Consider the following 21,914-nt stretch of genomic DNA (forward strand, 5'->3'; position numbering starts at 1 on the left):
TCGCATTACAAATGATTCTAGATGTAAAACGTTTCTTCTTACAAATGACAGATGTTGCATCAAAAATAATTTGATGGTTACATGTTCTGCCACAGCAGACTTCTCTGGCTGGCAATGATGTAAGTGCCTGCCATGTTACTTAACCCCCGTTGCTTCCTACATGTTTGGCAAAAATAAACCGATCCACGGGAACAAGGAATCTTATATATTCCAGCACAGTTTAGACCTACAGGATCTTTAACAGATCGCAAGCAACTGCCTACGTTGGTATTAGGCTTACAGATGGTCTTGATATTGTCTTCCTAGGATGCATAGACAGTCTTCACCTTAGTACTATCGTCAATAGTATATGTTAACCTACACACAACTTCTTAAGCCACAGACAGGTAACAGGGCATCCAACAGGAAATAATCACAATTTATTGGCATTTTATCCAATTTGCATGTCTCTCCTGATGATATTCTAGTCAGTTTTGATGTTGTGTCTCTGATCATTAAGGTTCCAATCATGGACACCTTGTCTCTATTGGGTAAGATCTTTGCTGGTGACATTGTTAATGTGTTTCATCTTGTCATCGCCACCACCTCCGTAGCTGTCGTCCTCGGGAGGCCCAGGTTCAATTCCTGGCACTGACATATTTAAGAATGGCAGAAGCACTGGTATGTGGTTGAAGTGGTACATGCAACTCATCTGCATTGGGGCTGTGCGTGAAAAGAGTTGCACCACCTCGGAATGAGGACATGAATTTACTTTACTTACCACGTATTTCAGTTTACATGGAACAATTTTCGAACAAATGGATAGTGTTGCCATGCGATTGCCATTGGCACCAGTTGTTGCTAATTTATACACGATTTTAATGAGCACTGTCTTCAGCCTTAAGATATGTCAATGACTCATTTGTTATCTGACCCCGCGGTGAACATGAATTATCCATATTTCTGGATACCTTGAACAGCTTACATCCAAACATTAAATCTACCATGGAGACTGAGTGTGGTAGATGTCTGCCATTCTTGGATGTTTTTGTTTCTAGGAAATCTGATGGAACTTTAAGTAACTTGATTTATCACAAACCCACCCATACGAATAGATCTTTATGGGTCCTCTCATCCTTGCCAAAAGCGTGCTGTGTTTTCAACACCCTTATGAGCGAAGCAAGGGAGGTTTGTGAGTAGGTTACGTTAAACGGTGAACTTGAATTCATAAACAGAAAATTCTAAGCAATGACTATTCAAAGAAACAGATTGACGAAGCACTACATCCCAAACCAAAAGACAGACTAACGTAATTCTTCTCCTTTCGGTCTAGCTTTCTTACCATACATAAAATCTGTCACGGAGAGAGTTGACAATATTCTCAAAAGGCACAATATCAAGACCATCTTTACATCTAATATAAACATAGGCAATTGTTTGTGATATGTTAAAGATCCTATTGGTTTAAACTCTGCTGGAATATACAGTATATGATTCCTTGTTCCTGTGGATCTGTTTATGTTGGCCAAGCATGTAGGAAGACAGTAATGAGAGTTAAGGAACATCACATTTGCGTCTTTGCCAGCCAAAGATGTCTGCTGTGACAAAACATGCTACACATAATGACCATCAAATCTTTTTTGATGCAACATCAGTTATTTGTAAGAAGCAACGTTTCATGAGGCGATAAAAATTACTAACCACCCAAATAGTTTTAAGAAAGGGAATGGCTATACACTGAGTAGATCATGGCTACCCTCCACAGTCAAGTCTTCAACATCTTTCTCCTTGACTCTGGAGGCCCTGGAATGAACTACATTTCTATCAGGGTCTATCTTAGGTCTAGTTACTATGGAGTGGCATCTGCCATTACCTCTTTTCCATTTTTCATTCTTATTGCTCTGAAGACTATCATGGTAGCAACATCAAAATGCATCAGCCTATGATAGTTGTAACATGATCCAACATCCCCAAAACACCATAATGTCAGTGTGTACACCATTTAGGGGTGAGATGTAACTGTAACTTGGAGGAATTTTCTTACATGACAAACTGATAAAATTACACCTGGGTGGGTTTAAGTTCACCGCATCATGTATCAAGTCTGTTTAAGTCCTGCTGGACATTTAACAACACTGTATATTTTTAAGTCATCAGCATGTAGGATTGATTAGCTGTCATGGATGGCAGTAGTGATATCACTTTTTTAAATAAAATTAAGAGCACGGATCCCAATAGTGACCTCCGAAGAACACCTGAAGTCCGGTAGTATGGATTTGATGTTCGACCTTCACATTAAACAACACATATTCTGTCCGATAGGTAACTTTTGATCCATTCCATGGCAGCTCCCTGAACCCCATATGCTGAGAGCTTTCTAATGAAAGCTTTGTGCTGCATGCTATTGAAGTCTGGAAGTCAGTGCACACAGCATCAATTAGTCGACAATTTTCTTTTTTTTTCTCTCTCTTCTTTTTTTTTTACAATTTGTTTACATCGCACCAACACAGATAGATCTTATGGCGACGATGGGATAGCAAAGGGCTAGAGTGGGAAGGAAGCAACCATGGGCTTAATTAAGGTACAGCCCCGGTATTTGCCTGGTGTTCAAATGGGAAACCATGGAAAACTATCTTCAGGGCTGCTAACAGTAGGGTTTGAACCCACTATCTCCTGAATGCAAGCTGATAGCTATGTGACCCAAACCACACAGCCACTTGCTCGGTTGACCATTTTCTAATGCTTCAGAAATGAAACTGATAAAAGTACAGAGAATGCTAACTGCTGGAGCGTATATGTATGTAAACACGCTGTAACGGATTAAGGTGGTGATGAGTTGCCCAGCAGACAAACACTGCAATCAGCCTCCTGAGGATTGGCAGGCAAACCATAAACTTTGACTGACAAGAAGAAGCGAGAAGAAATGCTTGTCGTGCACTGACCACCTAATGCTCTAGTAAGCCAGTGGTAGTGTCATTCAGCCTGCTTCCAATGATAGAACGAACTTCTGAATAAAAGTATTAACAGATAGAAAAATATAATAATGAAATAATTTTGATTTTCCACTTCATCACAAGGAGCCTCCGAGCTCAGGTGGCAGCGCACCGGCCTCTCACCGCTGGGTTCCGTGGTTCAAATCCCGGTCACTCCATGTGAGATTTGTACTGGACAAAGCGGAGGCGGGACAGGATTTTCTCTGGGTACTCCAGTTTTCTCTGTCATCTTTCATTCCAGCAACACTCTCCAATATCATTTCATTTCATATGGCATTCATTAATCATTGCCCCAAAGGCGTACGACTGGCTTCAGCAGCTGGCACAATTCCTATCCTTGCCGCTAGATGGGGGCTTCATTCATTCCATTCCTGACTGGCCAAATGATTGGAAACAGGCTGTGGATTTTCATTTTCACTATATCACAAAATTTAGAAGGGAGAAAATAGTTTAAAATTTCAAAACTAAAAACATACGTTTATCAAATTTGACTTAAAAAGACGTTCCGGTTTTAAAATTAGAATCATTTCATATATCTATACTCTTTCATAAATCCTTTGACAGGCAGCATAGCTGCTGGCAGAGATTCCTTGATTTGTTATGAAACAGACTGAAGCAAACAATGAAATCAGAGGATTCTCATCATCAGGTTGCATGAGAACTAGTATCCACAAAACTGATTTTCTGTATCACATCTGTAGTTAATACAAGTGTAATACTCTACCTCTTCTACCAAGATTGAGCAGGAATGTTTTCCAACAGTTTGTCAGAGTCTGGCATTTATTAAGACAAACTTTGGAATTATATCGAGTGCAATTATTAGTTTAGAAGCTGCTAGCTTAAAAATTCATGCAAGTATTGAAATTGTGAGAAGTGTTGAACTTTCAGCACAACAATCACATGGAATAGTTGCCATCAGTATAAAACGGAAACTTCAAAACGGGCTTAATCGAAGTCACGGTTTTCGCTGTGTGTGCAAGATAAATGATGTTCTTAGAGGAGAAGGTACCAGAACATTTGAAGATGAGTGCATACTTGACAGCAGTGATTGAATATTATTTAAATATGCAACAATAACGTCTTGTGACGTAGAAAGGAGCTTCTCTTCTTAGAAGAATGAGTTAAGTAATTGGAGGTCTTTCGCACCTGACGCTTTGAAGATGAATCTTGTCATACACTTCCATACCACCTGCAGAGAAAAATGAAAAAGTTATGAGAGTTTGCATTATTTGCCCTGCCGCCCTACCATAATGTAACGAAAGACATCTACGTAATTCGTTTTGTGGTGCTCAATTTAAGCTTCAACACATTTGAGTAATATTAATGTAATCTGGGCTTAAACGTTCCACAATATTTTTTAAAAAAATATATTTATTTCTGGTTTTCTCATATTTCAAACCACCAATGAAGGGTGCAAACAAGTTTTGACTTTTAAAATGTTGTGTGATCTGATAATCCTAGCGAACTTAGTACTTTATAGGTATGTATTCACAAATGTTTGATAAGTGAATCGAAGACAATAGACTGTGAATAATTGCTGAACATGTATATTCAGAAAATTAATATTAAAGTAAGGATAAAGAATTTAGTTAACAAATATGTACCAAAGGAATTGCTGTTTCGATTTATAACTTATTTTAAAATGGCAATCATTTGCAGGTCATATTTTGTCATTTTTACGTTATATTTCATCAATCACTACTGATCTGCGTTTAGGGCAGTCACCCAGTGGCAGATTCCCTATCTGTTATTTTCCTAGCCTTTTCTTCATTTTCAAGGTCATATTTGCTTGCTTATTTGGGTTATTTTTAGGTCTTAAACGTCCTAGCCCTAGTGATTACATCCCTCCACACAGGATTGGAGTCAGGAAGGACATCCGACTGTAAAACAGGGCCATATCCACATGTGAAACATAGTTCACAGTCGTGACCCCACACGCTGTAGGAAAAGCGGTAGAAAAAGAAGAGTTGCCAGTGTTACAGTCATTATTCCATAGATATTTATCCATAAGTATTTGCAGCATGCACTGCCTTTTCTTCAGAATTGTCCACATAATCTGCATGTGCCTGTACACAATAACTCTTGTATCAGTAACAGGACTACCAATGTGCTACCATCAGTAATGCAAGACATCAAGCACCAAACCACGCAGCACTATTGAGACTTGTGGTGCATGCCTCGTGGCCTCTTGCACTATTTTGTTCCAGCTGGGCCACAAAACCGTGAGCCGTGCCATGCCAAAAATTGAAGCAGAAAAATATGATTCCAAGATTTTTACATTGTGTTTGTGCACATATGAACAATATTTGCCAAGTTACCCACACAAAAAAAGGGTTAAGCCTCAGGAACTAACTTTTATCCTAGCATTGTGTTAAAATAGCCAAGATGGTGGTGGTGGTGATTATTGTTTTAAGAGGAAGTACAACTAGGCAACCATCCTCAAATAGCGAAGAGGTTGTAGTGTGTATCCTGACTGTTTTTCTCCTCATAAATGATTTTCCTATCCAAGTACAAACCTCCTATTCTATCACTAAGGTGTTTTATCAGCCCCACTTGATTTCATTCCATTATCTTTTGGATTACTGACGTTACCTTCCATTCAATATCCCCAACCGTCTGCATCAAATAAAAACTTGCCGTATTTATGCGAATAATCCCCGCATATATATATATATATAATATTTTTTTTAATGAGGCACGAAATTGGTGTGTGGGTTTTATTTGTGTCAATGTTGGCAACATGCTCCTTGCTCACCTAGTTTTCAATATTGGGTGTACAGTTATGCTTTGTGTAACTGCAGATGGAAGAAAACTGCCTCCAAACGTCATATTTAAATGGAAAACAATGTAGACTTTTAATTTAAAACTGCCTTTAAATTTTTAAAAAAATAGTATTTTACAAAGTAATTTAAATTCAAAATTTCTCCACGTCATATAGAATGTGTCTTTCGGAATGTGCAGGGGTAGTTTTCTGCACTTTCACTCACTTCAGTGTTTTGACAGTTTGTTTCATAGCTGCTAAGTTCGAGTGAAATCGTAATTCTTCTGTATTCAGTGTTTTAAGGAACACCACAGTATCGCATAACAACAGGCAGTGTGAGAAGAAGCAGAATCCGCAAACACTGGCAATGCCGACAGTTGGCGAAAAATCGTGGCTCATAATTATAATCAATTTGTACGCAACGAACAATATTGTCAATGCCAATTAAACTGCATTGGTTTTTTATGCCTAGCCCAAACAGACTTTTTAAAAGGAAATGGGGTCACTTTACTGTGTTGCAATGCAAACGTAAAATGAAAGACTTCCTCCCTTCGTTACAGGAAAGTATGATATGCCATGATGTTTTAAGGGCATTGAGTACTTTCCGTGCAAATACAAGGCATCTAAAATGCACACAGTACAGTAATTCAATGAATACAGTACTTGCACAGGGTAGCCAGCATAGACTTCTCCTCTTTGAAAATTTTTCTTTTTTCCTCCTTTCGTTGCATGAGGTTATGTTTGTCAGTGAATTATCCAAGTGCATTATTTGAATACTGTAAATGCACCTTGTTGGATACATTTTGCAAATAGTTCTTTTCCATTGCATTTGAAAGGATTAAACTGTGAATCAATGTTAACTGCATGCAGCAACGGATATTACAAATTTTTGACGCTGCAAGCATCGGCATTTCTGAAGTACGAATTGGTGGATAATTTGAAATCACGTAATTCAAAGTCCCAACGACTTTGAATTAAAAAGGTTTTACCATATCGCAAAACTAACATCCGAGTTAGCAGGTATGTCTGTTTCACCTGTTTACATTGCATGAAAAAGAATTAACCACCACCGGTCGTGTTAATATCCGCGTAAAGAAAAGGCCGCGTGTGAAAAGTGTTTTAGACGTGTGTAACGAATTTGTAAGTAATTTAGGAGAGGATACTAGTGATGCAAGAGACAATGAATCTTTCGATCTACAGGGAATCGAGCCGACTGCAGGTTGAGATTAATGAAATACCTAGACCTACTTGACAATTTTCATGGCAAATATATTTTATAGCAGTGATAACGTATTTCTCAAATATGCTCAGGCAAAGCAGCTTTATCCGTTAATGTACACGATATTTGTGTAAAGACCACGTTGGCCTCGCGGAGTGATATGAAACGTTTGTTTGTCCCTATGTTACTCTTTCAATGGAAGGAATTTTAGTTCATTAAATTTTTTCAAAATGAGCCTTCCTAAAATTAGGGTGCGGGGATTATTTGGTGGCAGGGATTATTTGCATAAATATGGTATTTTTTCCACGCATTTATGTCTTTCAGCATTTACTTTGCAAGTCTTATGGACAAAATACGCATCTCAGTGAAGTTACATTCATTTTATGACCTTCCTTAAAACACGTTCCGTACTAGAAACTCTGGCCTGTTTTTGTTTGTTTTGGGTTTATTTTTTAAATATTTTGTTCTGCAACCATTATGGTTATTTGTCAACTTGGTTTTGCATTTGAATGGGTTGACTATCTAGACTGACTTTGTGCATAAACATCCAACACAGCTTACACAGGTTAATTTTCTAATTTTAAAATAATAACCATGTTTTCATTTTTTTAAGTCAACTGATGGATATTATAGGCCTACATATTTTTGTCTCCAAAACAAATAGTGCAGGCTAAATCGAGATGAACATGTTATTTTTAATTACACACACACACTTAATAAATACCACACCCCTCATATCCACTATCTCACTAAACATGTCCAAAACTACACTCAAATCTAGCACATCTCCATGTCATGCAGTCATGTTCAGAGAGCAAATCTTGTAAGTTGGAAACACTTGGAAAATATCATACATCACCGACATCATCTTCTTCCTCCTTTTCCCTCATCCAGCTCCTGCCAAGTCAGGGCATTTATGGCACTTCACCACTTTCCTCTCTCTTTCCACCATTCCTACCCCAACATTTTGTCCCAGTCCTGGTTTCTTCTTCTCGCACTCCTCTTTAATGAATTGATCCACCTTGTTCTAGGTCTCCTTGCACTCTCTTTCCCTCTGTTTTCAATCTGTTTTGGTATTCTTTCCTCCTCCATCCTCTTTACATCCCCAAACCATTCTAGTTTACTCCTATCAATTCTCTCATTTAGGTTTTCCATTCCAACCTTTCTCACATGTTAGTCACTCAATCTGTTTTTCCTGTCATACTTCTTAGATACTTCATTTACTGGCTTGAATTCTACTCTCCTCCCTATGTGTCATTGTTCAGGTTTCAGCCACATAAGTCAATTCTGGGTGGATAATACATTTTGTGCACTATCTCTTTACACTTCCTTATTCCAGACAAGGTTTCTTACAGTCTGGTAAGAATGCATTGCCCTGTTGCACCCTCTTGCTAATCTCCATGTCCATTCTTGTATTCTGCATTAATTCACTCCCTAAGTATTTGAAACTGTCAACAATTTCAAGGCTTTGACCACCAATTTTCACACTGCCTTTCTCTGCCTTTTCTCCTCTTGCTATCACCACGGTCTTGCTTTTCTCTGTACTGATATTCATAACATACTTTTCCATTTTTTTGTTCAGTGAAACAAATTGTTTTTGAACTTCTTCGCTGTTTGTTCCCCAGACCACAATATTGTCTGCAAATAGTGTGTTCGAGTCATCAGTCCACAGACTGGATTGATGCAGCTTCCCATGTCACCCTATCCTGTGCTAACCTTTCCATTTCTACACAACTACTACATCCTACATCTGCTCTAATCTGCTTGTCATATTCACACCTTCGTCTACCCCCACGGTTATTACCACCTCCACTTCCCTTAAAATAGTATAGTAACAGTATTAATTAGGGTTTTGACAGACTGGAAAGCTTTGAAGTTGCATTAACTGAGCCAACAATGAAAAAAAAGTAATGCTTCCATCTTAACAAATAATAAGAAGAGAATTTTCGGATGAAACTATCTTTACATCAGTCTGTTTTCAGACTGATCCTGCTGAATGAACTCAGGATATCTTATTCATTACTAGAAAGAATGGCGCTTTGGTATCCATCTCACCATATGATGTTTAATAATACCTGAAGTGACAGAGAGGATACATCCTTCCTTTAAGATTGCCAGGGATGCACCAACCCACCCCCTTTTTTTTTTTTTTTTCTATGGGCTTTACGTCGCACCGACACAGATAGGTCTTATGGCGACGATGGGATAGGAAAGGCCTAGGAGTTGGAAGGAAGCGGCCGTGGCCTTAATTAAGGTACAGCCCCAGCATTTGCCTGGTGTGAAAATGGGAAACCACGGAAAACCATTTTCAGGGCTGCCGATAGTGGGATTCGAACCTACTATCTCCCGGATGCAAGCTCACAGCCGCGCGCCTCTACGCGCACGGCCAACTCGCCCGGTCAACCCACCCCTAGCAGTATTCTTACTTATATAGAAGAATTCAAAGCAAGACAGTGTAAACTCAAAAATGCGTCCATTTTCTTTGTTGCTATTGGCCGGTGTGTTGACATTGTGTCTGATAGAGCTTACAACATGTGTAGCTACGGGGCCGCCACAATCAGTAAAAATAAGAAAACCGGGAAGTTTGAAAAATCATCTGTGATTTGTCTATCTTTAATGTGACTGTACAGTAAAACCTTGGAATGCGAGTAACTTGGTCTATGAGTGTTTTGCAAGACGAGCAAAAATTTAAAATAAATTGTAACTTGATAAGCGAGTGAGGTTCCGCAATACGAGCGTCGGGCGTGCCTACGTTTTCCCTCCCCTGTTCGTTTGTTGAATAGATGAAAGAGGTCTTTGGTCCTGTAATGAAGAAATACCGTACCTTTCAGAAAATAATCTGCCGCTCAAAGTCTTGCTGGTTACGGACAATGCTCCTGCTCGTCCTCCAGGCCTTGAGGACGACTTACTAGAGGAATTCAAGTTCGTTAAGGTTAAGTTCCTTCCTGCCAACACAACTCCACCACTCCAGCCTATGGATCAGCAAGTCATTTCGAACTTCAAGAAGCTATCCACCAAAGCACTGTTTCAGAGATGCTTCAAAGTGACCAAAGGAACAAACCTTACCATCTGAGAGTTTGGGAAAAAGCATTTCCCCATCATAAACTACCTGAAGATCATCGATAAAGCCTGGGATGGAGTTACCCAGAGAACTCTCACTTCCGCTTGTGGAAAGTTGTGGCCTGACTGTGTTCTTGGACGTGACTTTGAGGAGATTGTTGAAAATGAGCTGCCGATTATCGATGAAATTGTGTCCTTAGGGAAGACTATGGAGTTGGTGGTGAATGACGTGGACATTTGAGAGCTGTTGGAAGAACATAGCTAGGAACTATCTACCAACGAACTGATGGACCTGCATCGCAAACAACAGGAGGAGGTTATGGAGGAGATCTCACGCGGGGAAGAGGAGGAGGAAAAGTCAATGGAATCTCTCACTTCAACTGAGATTCGGGAGAAGTGCAAAATGTGGGAAACAGTGCAATATTTTGTAGAAAAACATCACCAGAATAAGGCTGTAGCAGTATGAACGATGAATTAGTTCAATGACAATGCAATGTCACATTTTCATGAAATCCTCAAAAAGAGGCAAAAGCAACAGTCATCGGACAGGTTCCTCGTTAAAGTTGCACGAAAAGGAAACAATTCCAGTGAGCCAAAGGACAGCAGTGATTCCGTTAGTAAAATTCGTGCTACACAGTAACTCTTCTCATGTCATCTCTCGCCTCCCTCACACCAACAATGATTCTATTGTAAGGTAAAGTGCAGTTTAATTTGTTTTAAGTTATATTTTGTTTCATAAATGGTATGCGAATAAATATTTTTGTGTTGTGGACGAATCATCCGCATTTCAATTGTTTCTTATAGGAAAACTTGCTTTGATATACAAGTGCTTTGGATTACAAGCACGTTGCCGGAATGAATTATGCTCACAATCCAAGGTTCCACTGTATTGAATATTGATCTTTCATATTTGTCACTTTGTAGAAGCATCTAGGCCAATCTGTCATGGAAACAGTGACCCCTGCAGGGCCGAATTCCCTTTGAGAGGCTCTTTTCTATGGCTGTGGTGCATATTGTCCACACAGCAAGAAAACAGTAATTCAGTAGCTGTGCATAATGGACCAACATTCTTGAGCCTGTTGAGTGCATTGTGAGGTCATCCGAACCGTGCAACGTTGGACCTTTAACCTACCTTTCATGGGATAGGTACAAAGTAACAGGCATGAACATAGTGAGAATGATTGCTGGTATAAACAGGTGGGAACAATGGTAGGAGAGTGCTCAGAATGAAGAAATAATAAATTATTGAGAGACAGAAAGAGAATTATTTAACTTAATACATAGAAATGAGTCATATGATGTAATTAGTTTTCACTATAGTCTCAGATGGTTTTTGTTCTTTTTGCACACATTACTAAGTGATAGTGGTCACCCTCCCTGTTACACAATGAACATACACAGTCTTCGTTACACTGATGAAACCTGTGTGTTCGGCAGGTCTTATGATGGAAGCCATGAATCGCACGTCTAGTTACAACATGTCGTTGGTCCTGCCCAGTATTTGTCCGCTGCCGATCTATCATTGCACTTATGCCATAGAACTCGGGGTCGATGTCATTTCTCTTCCTCCACCGTAATTCGGGATGGGCTTGGTAGGGACAGTAGACGTTAGCATTAATTGCAGTCTCAAGTCTTCTATGAAGAAGAAGCTTTCCCTTGTTAATATCGTAGACAATCATTGAGGGTGCAAGTATCCCAACTCCTAGAGCTCTCTTCAGGTCTCTTGCTTTCACACTTTCTAATCGTGTGAGGTCGCTGTTCGCAAGCTGCTCCCATATTATTTCTATTCCAAATGACAAAACTGGTATTACGACTACCTTAAATAATGTCAGTGCAGTAGGTAAGGAGAGTTTGGTTTAGCATACAACCACATAAACAGTGTCGTGTCCTATCAGAGGAGGTCAGACAGACGAATGACGTACTCCAGGGTGACCACATGAGTCCCCTACTATTTAACATCTTAACAGCTGACATTATCAACTCAATCCAAATAATGCACCACAATTTTTCTCTCAACCCGCAACAGTGGTACGAATGCAAAACTTTAGATATGAACATACACAGTCTTCGTTACACTGATGAAACCTGTGTGTTCGGCAGGTCTTATGATGGAAGCCATGAATCGCACGTCTAGTTACATGACAGAGTGCGCGCGCAAAGTTTCCGTTTCTTCTGACAGATAGCGTACTTGCAGCAATGGTTCAACATGGCGTCTGTAAGTGATGTATGTTATAAGCAGCGTGTCGTCATTGAATTTCTCACTGCGGAGCAAGAAACGTTTAGAAACATTCACAAACGTTTATGTGCAGTTTATGGAGCATCAACCGTCGACAGAAGTACAGTTAGTCACTAGGCACAGAGGGCGAGACCATCTGAAAAGGGTTCAGCAGAGGTCCAAGATTTGTAGAGGTCAGGAACTCGTTCGCGAGGACCGACGCAGAACGACTTGGAAGTTGGAGCGGGAGCTGTCAATCAGCAAAGGATGTGTGGGTGTAATCACCGGTGCTCATGATTATGCAAAAAAGTGTTCACGATGGGTTCCGCACCATCTTACAGAGGAACACAAAACTCTCAGAAAAACATTTCTTCTGAGTTGCTGCAACGTTTTGAAGCAGAGGGGAAAGCCTTCTTGTGACAGGTGATGAAACCAGGGTTCACCATTTTGAGCCCAAAACAGACCAGCAATCTATGGAACGGCGCCATACTGACTCTCCACAGAAGAAAAAATTCAAAGCAACTGCTTCCGCTGGTAAGGTGTTTTTTGGGATCGTTGATGGTGTCATACTCATTGATGCGATGCCGGATACAGCATACGTGAACACATTAACCAAACTCAAGAAGCGTTTGGACGCCATAACAATCCAGGTGATAGTTTGCTTTCAACATGATAACGCACGCCCTCACACAAGTTTGAGGATGTTAGAACACATCACAAAACAGGGTTGGACAGTGTTACCCCATCCACCCTATAGCCCTTACCTAGCTCCCTCAGACTTACACTTGTTTGGGCCATTGAAGAATGCCATTCGTAGGAGACATTTTGAGGATAACAAAAAGGTGATTCGCATAGTGAAGAAATGGCTTCGTGAGCAGAACAAGGAGTGGTACCGCCCAGGACATACACACTCTTGTGTCTCTCTTGAGGAAGACCATAGAACGAGAAGGAGATTTTGTGGAAAAATAGGGAGTGTAGAAGAAACATCATTCCTTCTTATGTACAAGTTTCATTGTGTTCAATAAATACCTGTTGAAGAAAAAAAATGCCGTGCATTAGTTTCTGGGCTACCCCCATATGTACACAGATGACATGGCACTAGGATCACAGTACAAAGACGACCTGCAAGCTGCGCTCCAGAAACGTGAATTATGGGCCGGCAAAAACAGCTTACAGATCAATAAAGAGAAAACAGTGCACATGATCTTCAGAAAAGGAGGTAAATTAGCATCTGATGACCACTAATTCCGCAAGGAGATATGCTAACGACCGTGAACAAATTCAAGTACTTAGGAGTGTACCTGCAAACAACCTTGCCTTCCTACAGGATACAAGTTCAAGGCAAAGTAGCAGCAGCCACGAAAGCCATACATAGAATAAAGAAATAAAGGTTAAGTTAAGAATAAGCTTGAAGGATGAAGCGTAAACCAGCTTTGTTGGTGGGGTCATGCGAAGCGAATGGAGGATGACAGGTTCACACACTCGCTCCTTGGCTCTACAGCCCTCTGAAAATCTTTGTGTACATTATATGGTGGGCGTAGATCGGTTGGATCAAAATGTATCTTGTTACTGCATCAGCATCAAAAACAAGAAATGGTACGGGCCTCTAATTGCGTTCCTTCTGAACGTCTCCATGAACAATACATGACAACTTTACTGTTTGACCCCAAAGGGCTTCATACGGTACATCGTTAGGGTATATATCAGCTCTTGTGCCACTATGCGCCGTAACGCAGGAACAATACATGACAACTTTACTGTTTGACCCCAAAGGGCTTCATACGGTACATCGTTAGGGTATATATCAGATCTTGTGCCACTACGCGTCGTAACGCAGAAAGACTTAGTAGAAAGTATCTTCACTTGTGTTGCCAGAAGTGCATTTCGATGGGGTATCCCACTACCTCAAAACAAAAGAGAAGCAAGAGCAGTGCGCTCAATGTGGTAAAGCTCCCAGGAAAGAGCGCAAAAACAAGTAACGCTGGCTGCCATGTCCTTTGCTTCGAGGCATTTCACTCATACTAAATCAGACTGGATGACGAAAAGCAGAGTGTAACCTCAAAACGCAGGCTAAACTGTTTTGAAGTTATACTCGTAGTTTTCCTTTTTTGCTATTTGCAGAGTGATCAAACTTGCTCAAAATTTGGTGTCGTGTGTATAACAATACAATTATAAATAATGTTATTTGCTTTACGTCCTACTAACTACTTTTACGGTTTTCAGAGACACCGAGGTGCCAGAATTTAGTCCTGGGGGAGTTCTTTTACGTGCCAGTAAATCTACTGACACAAGGCTGACGTATTTGAGCACCTACAAATACCACCAAACTAAGCCAGGATCGAACCTGCCAAATTGGGGTCAGAAGGCCAGCGCCTCAACCGTCTGAGCCACTCAGCCCGGCACAAGTAATACAATCACACAAATATTATCCATTTATTTTGAAACAGTGTGCATTCTAAATTATATTAATAATGGTGTATGGCCTGTGGAGAGGCCTCGTGTAGATATTTTTCTCGTAGACGGCCTATTAGGCGACCTGCATATCTGTGGAGATGAGGGCCCTATCTGGGATGATTTCTACTGCTGTATAAGCCACACAAGCCCAGCCCCCGAGCCATTGGATTTAACCAATTAAGGTTAAAATGCCCGACCTGGCCGGGAATCAAACCCGGGACCCTCTGAACTAAAGGCCAGCACGCTAACCATTTAGCCATTTAGCCGGTCATTCTAAATTGATACAAAACTGTTCCCCATTTATGTTATCATATATTTTGTAATTTTTTGTGCTTATTCAACACTTATGTGACTAATAATTACTAAATGATTAATTACTACATTCATATGAGCTTAAAATGCGAAGAAAAGTTCCTGTATTGAGCATGTTTTTTACCCTACCCATCCAGGCTCACTGTAGACACAGAAAATCTCCGTGAAAATATGTTAATGAAACCTAAAATCATCATAACCCTTTCATTTAGGTTACAGACAACTGTACTTATGAAATATATTGCAATATTCCACAGAAAAATTATTTGGGCAGATATGGGCTATACAGACCAACTTCTTCCACTTTTTAAAGGGACACAGTCCTACAACCTCCTCTTGCTGTTATTTTGTTTTTGTTGTTGCCCTTGCTTCTTGTTAGTTTACCTGCCAGATCTACAAATCAATCAATCAATCAATCAATCAATCAATCAATCAATCAATACTGATCTGCATTTAGGGCAGTCGCCCAGTTGGCAGATTCCCTATCTGTTGTTTTCCAAGCCTTTTCTTTAAAAAATGCAAAGAAATTGGAAATTTATTGAACATCTCCCTTGGTAAGTTATTCCAATCCCTAACTCCCCTTCCTATAAACGAATATTTGCCCCAATTTGTCCTCTTGAATTCCAATTTTATCTTCATATTGTGATCTTTCCTACGTTTAAAGACACCACTCGAACTTCTTCGTCTACTGATGTCATTCCACGCCATCTCTCTACTGACAGCTCGGAACATGAGACTCGTAACATACCACTTAGTTGAGCAGCTTGTCTCCTTTCTGCCACGTCTTCCCAGCCCAAACTTTGTAACATTTTTGTAATGCTACTCTTTTGTCGGAAATCACCCAAAACAAATCGAGCTGCTTTTCTTTGGATTTTTTCCAGTTCTTGAATCAAGTAATCCTGGTGAGGGTCCCGTACACTGGAACCATACTCTAGTTGGTGTCTTACCAGAGACTTACAGTATATGCCCTCTCCTTTACATCCTAAAATACCCCTAAATACCCTCATAACCATGTGCAGAAATCTGTACCCTTTATTAACAATCATATTTATGTGATTACTACAATGAAGGTCTTTTCTTATATAAACACCTAGGTACTTACAATGATCCCCAAAAGGAACTTTCACCCCATCAACACAGTAATTAAAACTGAGAGGACTCTTCCTATTTGTGAAACTCACAACCTGACTTTTAACCCCATTTATCATCATATCATTGCCTGCTGTCCATCTCACAACATTATCAAGGTCATTTTGCAGTTTCACACAATCTTGTAACTTATTTATTACTCTGTACAAAATAGCATCATCTGCAAAAAGCCTTACCTCTGATTCAACCTCTTTACACATATCATTGATATATATAAGAAAACATAAAGGTCCAATAATACTGTCTTGAGGAATTCCCCTCTTAATTATTACACGGACAGATAAAGCTTCACCTACTCTAATTCTCTGAGTTCTATTTTCTAGAAATATAGCCACCCATTCAGTCACTCTTTTGTCAATTCCAATTGCACTCATTTTTGCCAGTAGTCTCCCATGATCTACCCTATCAAATGCCTTAGATAGGTCAACCGCGATACAGTCCAATTGACCTCCTGAATCCAGGATATCTGCTATATCTTGCTGGAATCCTACAAGTTGAACTTCAGTGGAATAACCTTTTCTAAACCCAAACTGCCTTCTATCAAACCGGTTATGCTTTCCCAAAGCTTACATGCAATGCATGTCAAACTGACTGGCCTGTAATTATCAGCTTTATGTCTATCACCCTTTCCTTTATACACTGGGGCTACTATAGCAACTCTCCATTCATTTGGTATAGCTCCTTGATGCAAACAATAATCAAATAAGTACTTCAGATATGGTACTATATCCCAACCCATTGTCTTCAGTACATCCCCTGAAACCTTATTAATTCCAGCTGCTTTTCCAGTTTTCAACTTTTGTAGCTTACTGTAAATGTCAGTGTTGTCATAGGTAAATTTTAATACTTCTTTAGTATCAGTCACCACTTGTATCTGGACATTATCCTTGTAACCCACAATCTTTATATACTGCTGACTGAATACTTCTGCCTTTTGAGATCCTCGCATACACACTCCCCTCGTTCATTAATTATTCCTGGAATATCCTTCTTGGAACCGGTTTCTGCCTGAAAGTACCTATACATACCCTTCCATTTTTCACTAAAATTTGTATGACCACCAATTATGTTTGCCATCATGTTATCCTTCGCTGACTTCTTTGCTAGATTCAATTTCCTAGTAACTTTCTTCAAATTCTCCTTACTTCCACAGCCATTTCTAACTCCATTTCTTTCCAACCTGCACCTCCTTCTTCTGCTTTATCTTCCTACCTGTTACTTACTTGTAAATGACCCAAGCACTGATAGCTGTTAGGTCTAAGATGATGTAAAAGTCATGCCTTGGCCACTTTATCCATGCACTGTTGGTGGTATATTTACAAGACATTTGATCAACCACATCTACCCCATGATTCATGCTGTTATAGAAAGTTACAGTATCTGGCTTTTTTCTTTCTGTGCTCAATGTTACTTGAGCGTCGTGCTGTGTGGTAAAGGATGTTCTTGTTCTTCTTCCCCTGGTACACCTTCACCTCAATACGGATTTCATGACGAATGACCAACGAAGTTTTTTATCTTGGAGCTTCTCAGCAAGTTGAGGGATGTATAGAAGCTGTCTGTTCATCATGTTTCTCCCTTGGTTTAGAAACGGCTAGGCCCTACATGGACAAGAGTCGATCTTACCAAGGTATGGAAAAGCATTGCAGATGAATTTTGTGGCCACACCTGTAGCAATCCAGAATTTGAACCCATAGTTGTCAGGCTTGTTTGTCATAAACTGGGTAAATCTGCCCCTGGTTTTGCTGGGAAGTAACTGTTTATCGACTGTTATATTTAGGCAATTTTTCATATATTTGTCCCAGATTTCACAGACAAGAGCAAACCTGTTAGCTGGCAGGTGCTGAGCATGGGTTGATTTCTCGTCAAAAGGAATGAATCTGAGAAGCTCTCGAAATCTACCTCGACACTGTGTCCTTCATGAATTGCTGTCCACAGAAATGCGGCCATAGATCATCCACAGATACACATTTAGAACACAGAACACCCTGAGTATACAAAATGGCAATCATAGCCTTCAACTCCTCAAGTGACACAACCCAGTCCGTTTTGAGGTTTTTCTGAGTGAATGATTCTGTGTGTAGTTTTATTATTACACGAACCATCAATTCATCAAAGAGGAGACGAAAGGCATTAGTGACAGAGTTGATAACTCGGTAAGCATATGTTGTTGTGGGACCACCCCGCTCTTTCAGGACGTTCACTGCAGGACAGCCTTCCTGATGAGTTTGAATCTAAGACCTCCCACTGGGTTCTGTCTCAAGCAACTATCTTCACTGATGAAACACCCAACTGATAGAGACATCTGAGGCGAGTTCGGAGGCAGATTACCACTTTCAACTTTTCCTGCTGATAATCCATCCTTTGTCTCATGATCATCCTCACTAGTCTCGCTTGTCTCTAGCAAAATATCATTATCACTTTCACTTGTTCACTTTCAGATTCAACATCAGAATATTCTGGCATATGAGATATCTCTTCGGTAGAAAGACAATCGCAACACATGCCTGTCATCTGACAGTAAGATCTCAGCAATACTAATAATCCAGGCTGGGTACTTACTGTTGTCTGGCAATGCAAACTCCTGTGTTGTAATAAGGAATTGTACAGGTGTCAAAATAATCCCTTCCGCTATCCAGGCTATGGCATATCAAAAATGTATGAAAATGTAAATATTTTGTTGGGAGCGATACGTCACCATAAACAGATTTTAAAATGTTAAAACTCGAGATACTTGAAGAGAAACGATATAACAGGGCGCACATTATTAAAGAAAAATTGAAGGTGGGTGTCATTTTGACCCCTTCCGCTGTTCTAGTGTTAATGTATAGTACTCGTTAGTTGTAACACTCAATCTCATCTAATGAGATAACAATTTCACTGTTATAATTATTCAAACATACACAGCTACAAGCAATAGTACATTTGAGACATGGTATAAGTTGACACTCCGCAGCCCAAAGTTTGTAACATTATAAGGAAGTGAAAATAATGCAAATCTTATAATAAAAATCTTCCGGGCTGTTATGCCGTGGTCCACTCCTCTCGCTTCTCCCAGACGTTTCGACTACTGCTGCGGTAGTCATCTTGTGTGGTTGTGTGGCGTCGTGTAGATACGCTCTCCTGTATCCCGCAGCAGTCTGGGAGAAGCGAGAGGAGTGGACCACGGCATAACAGCCCGGAAGATTTTTATTATATTGGCACCGGCCGTGAAAGCCTTCATACTTTAATGCAAATCTTACTTGGAATTCATTTTAGAGGAGAGATGTGTTCATTGCGATGTCCAGGAACCCACCACCCCATTACATTTATAACCTAATAAAGAGCCGCACCCACCATCGTCCATGGCTGAAGCAGGTACTTGCATTCCTATCGGTCAACATGAACAGAATATGATGTCATTGCCATCAATGCTGATAATTAGATTGTGTTACCAACCCCGGCTGAATAAAAGCACAAAGAAAAACTCCATGTAAAGAAAAATTTGTAAATGCACAACAGCAGTAATTTAATATAATACTTACGTTAATGCAGAATGCACTACTATCGCCCTACAGAATGCTAGAGACCTAAAAACTGCTTTGTGTCCCTAACCCCCTTTGCTTGGTCACAGTTCAATGGTTTTATCACTAACCAGACCTAACCAATCCAGACTAATCGCTTTGTCACTAGCCGGACCTAACCAATCCAGAACAATCGCTTTGTCACTAACCGGACCTAATCAATCCAGACCAATCGATTTCTTACTGACCCGAAACATAAGTTAATTCATCTTTTGCTAACTGTCCAATATAGAATGTGCTGCTATCGCTTTGCTTGGCACTAGTCTTAGTTCCAAAATGAAGAGGTTGGCAGCACTGTTACACCACCCGAGCACACACACACACGTCCTTGGCGAGAAGACCGCGAGAAATAAACAAGTCATTCCCCGCGCAGCTGAATGTAGGGAGTATTGGGCTGCAAAGGGTCAACTATTGATGACATCGTATCTTCTACAAATAAACTTGCTTCATGAGATTTCAACTACTGAGATGGGTAGCTGACACAGGGCAGGCCTCAGCTGGGTTTGGCAATACTTGTATTTACTTACAAACATACCAATTTAGTTGCTAAAAAAAAAACCTAGAATATAAGTTATTGAGAGAAAAAACACAAGACCATGCAAAAACAAACAGTGTTCAGGAGTCAGAACAGAAAAATGACAGTTAAATTTATATCAGGTTTGAAAATTTACAGGTTTGGGAGAAAAACCCTCCTCAAATTTTCTCATGGGGAACCACAGAAAACCTGAGTCTCTCTTTTCTTTTTCTTTTTTTGCTGCTTTAAAAAGTAAGAAATACCAATGGCAAATTGCATCTTGCACAAAATTTTGGTGAGGTCTGCAAACTGCTGAGAAATACATCTTTATAAAGCAACCCAAAATAATCTGGCTATAGGTCAGAATACAGATGCCTAACTCATGCAAATTATGCGGCTACTAGTCTTGTACCAGTAGATACATTGCAGCTCTGTTTGAGTGTCAACAGCTTCATACATACTTTGCAAATCAAAACTACAGAGCAAGGAAACTGTGAATTTATGAAAGCAGAATTTGCTAATTAAGGGTTTCATGGTCGCAGATTTAAAAAAATAAGAATTTATAAACAAAGCCGGCGAGAAAACGCATGAGCGACATTTATCCCGAGTTCGCCTGATTTTAATAATTATAAAATAAATGGTACGCATACCTAAATATTTTCGTACACCTGTCCTTGTTGACGTTAACAGATGGAATGAAGATACAAGTGCATTTATAAAGGAATCAGTTATAAGAGGATCGACTGTTTCCTTTGGTGCAAAACCTAACGTCGTTACTGAGATTAACTTAATTATTTTTTTTAAAAAAAATCTAGTCTCCAGCGGCGAACTGTTTCCTGCAGATATGACTGTCATCAGGCTACAAGATCATTTACATCTGAGAATGCAGAAGGTATGTCCATCAGCTCATCAAGAATACTTGTACGCATAGAAGCGAACTCAAACGCACCGTAATGCGTCAATGAAAATTAGACATGAAGAAGGATTGTCAATCGTGTGCTACAAAAACCGATCATCTAGGGATTAAGCTTCGGTGAAATTCCCAAGAATCATTCTGGCTACGCGATTGAAATAAGAGAACTGTTGACATTTTATCTTTTTATCCACCAACTCCACCAACTAAGTATTTTCACGCCTACATCATAAAAAGGCTGCGACAAGTAATTTACTTAGGTTATACATTGAAAAGTAAAGGCATAACGGGTTACCAAGGTTAATTACCTAGATGGGGAGTTTATAATTTTCACACTTGAATTACACACGGGGAAAAACTATAACACGAGATGTACATGTCAGTATCAAGAGTATTACTCGTTAAAAAAATGTATATTTGGCATTAGCACACATTCACATTCGCATACAAACGACAATCTAAACAAACGACCAGAAAATGAAGATGATTTCAATTGGAAACCCCGATGGCACCAATCGAATACTGGGAGCAAACATGTTGCAACGTAAGTTGTCAAGGAGTAAAACAAAGCTTTAGCAAACCCGAATAGTGGGCGGTATCGGTAGCGTATTAAAATTCTGTCATATATAATTATACTATTTAGACCATAATGCTATAGACCCCTCCCGAGCATTATACAGATTATTAAATTCATAATTTTATCACCTCAAAATGAAAAATATTTTGAAAATATCCATATTAAAAATGGCCACGAATGTACGTCGGCCTAGGCTCTATAATATCGT

At 39.8% G+C, this 21,914-nt stretch overlaps 1 protein-coding gene across 7 annotated transcripts in view; it reads right to left on the bottom strand.

Moving 5' to 3' along the window:
- Positions 1–21,630, bottom strand: part of LOC136886823 (zinc finger protein 567) — a 232,683-nt gene extending 211,053 nt beyond the window's left edge. For 6 of the 7 annotated variants that reach the window (XM_068231005.1, XM_068231004.1, XM_068231001.1 and 3 more), the window contains exon 1: positions 21,438–21,630. The gene's annotated coding sequence lies outside the window, so the exon portion shown is untranslated. Of the gene's footprint in view, positions 1–5,488; positions 5,548–21,437 lie in introns of those variants that run through there. The other variant, XM_068231003.1, reaches the window with a different exon arrangement.
- Positions 21,631–21,914: the final 284 nt, after the last annotated feature.

Source organism: Anabrus simplex, chromosome X, assembly GCF_040414725.1.
Source record: "Anabrus simplex isolate iqAnaSimp1 chromosome X, ASM4041472v1, whole genome shotgun sequence".
NCBI lineage: Eukaryota > Metazoa > Arthropoda > Insecta > Orthoptera > Tettigoniidae > Anabrus > Anabrus simplex.